At 51.7% G+C, this 1,590-nt stretch overlaps 1 long non-coding RNA gene across 1 annotated transcript in view; it reads right to left on the minus strand.

The window, feature by feature from the left end:
• The window catches only part of LOC107182315, an 18,484-nt gene extending 17,273 nt beyond the window's left edge, over positions 1–1,211 (minus strand). Inside the window, exon 1 of the long non-coding RNA XR_001513045.1 lies at positions 989–1,211. This is a non-coding gene — a long non-coding RNA (uncharacterized LOC107182315). The remainder of the gene's footprint in view (positions 1–988) is intronic.
• Positions 1,212–1,590: the final 379 nt, after the last annotated feature.

The following is a 1,590-nucleotide window of genomic DNA, read 5'->3' on the forward strand; positions in this document are numbered from 1 at the left end:
TTCTATACTTCCAGTTCTCAAACTATCTTTTCCTCTCCTCCCGGTAGGCAATTGCTTTCCCTAATTACCAAACTTGGACACTAAATCAAACCCTCGTTCTATTGCTCTCTGCACTTCTTAGTGAAAGGAAGGATTTGTTTCGGTCCCACATGTTGAAAAATACATGTTCCTATAATTAAGAGTCTGCATGCCACGCCTTCTGCCACATTTCCCTGTTAAAAGTCCCTTTTCTAAAAATGATCCCTGAAAACACAACTGCCAGCCCTCATCCTTTCTCAGCCACGGCACACAGATCTGAAGACCTTCGGCAGCCCTCCTAACCCCGCCAGGTCAGAGTGGGCAATGATACGGATTCTCGGTTAAAATGTAAGAGTGCAAAGAGCTGGAGTTTTTACAAGTGTGGTCCCAAGAGACTCGTTTTCCCACAAGCTCATAATGAATTCACCCCAAGTGAATTTCTCACATCCTGACTGGACTATATAAAAAGATTTCATATGCTGCTATATAACAATACATAAGAATAACCATTACATTCTTTCAGTTAAATCCCACTATGTAATAGGCCACACGGGATCTAAAAAGATACAACACTTTTGTTCTCTCGCAAAAAGCCCCAATTTTTAGTCAATATTTCATAAACTTTTTGTGACATTTTAAAATACTGCCCCCCTCCCCCAATCATCCCCAACCCTCATACTCCCAAGTATTATTGGGAGACCAGGGTATATGGGGAAGGGGGTGGTCTAAGGATACAGACAAGCCCTTACACGTCCAGTCCTGGAGGTATTTTCACACATAAGCTCATCGGGAGCCCAAGGAGTAAAGGTTACACCACCACCACCCCCCAAAAGTGCCCGATCGCATTGGGAAACAGGAGTTCGGGAAAGGAAATCGTCCCGGGAGCAGGAGGCGCAGCTGCTACACCCAGCTGCAGCCACACAACGGTGCCGCTGCTCTCGGGTCTCCGAGAGGCGTCCAGCGCCCTTACCTGGGGGTGGGCGCCGCCGGCACTAGTTCCAAAAGTTCTGGATCACCTTCTCCCGGAGTTCAAAGCCCCAGCACTCTGGCCCCGCCACGGGCCAGCAAACCCGAGTCCGGTCCCGTCCCGCTCCCGCCGTCCCCACCCTCCGGGCCCTACACCATGTCAGGAATCCGGGCAGACACCGAGCTGGGAGCTGACATCACTCCCGGGCCCAGGTACCTCCCCCTCCCTCCGCCGCCTCTCTCCTCCCTCCCGGCAGGGATTTAGCCAAAGAGCGTTCGCAGGGGGGCGGGTTCGGCAGCGCCTCGCCTCCCGCTGATTGGGCCGGGGCGCAGTCACTCAGAGGAGCCAACTAATTTTATACATTCCTCGCTGAGCCAGACTAGGGCTGGAAGTGGGTGTTGATGGAAAAAAAAAATGCTGCCTTTCCTGCTATCTCTCAGGGAAGGAGATGTATGGGGAAGCACCTCGCGGGTCGGGGTTTTAAACTTTTCTTTGGCGTACTCACTGCATCCCAGATCTGAAATGAAACTAACGCACCCCAACCCCCTTTTTAAGGAAAAACCATTGCCTCTGTGTCACGGGCAAGTCCGAGTCCGGCGGTGCGC

Source organism: Myotis davidii, unplaced genomic scaffold (genome assembly GCF_000327345.1).
Source record: "Myotis davidii unplaced genomic scaffold, ASM32734v1 scaffold535, whole genome shotgun sequence".
Taxonomy (NCBI): domain Eukaryota; kingdom Metazoa; phylum Chordata; class Mammalia; order Chiroptera; family Vespertilionidae; genus Myotis; species Myotis davidii.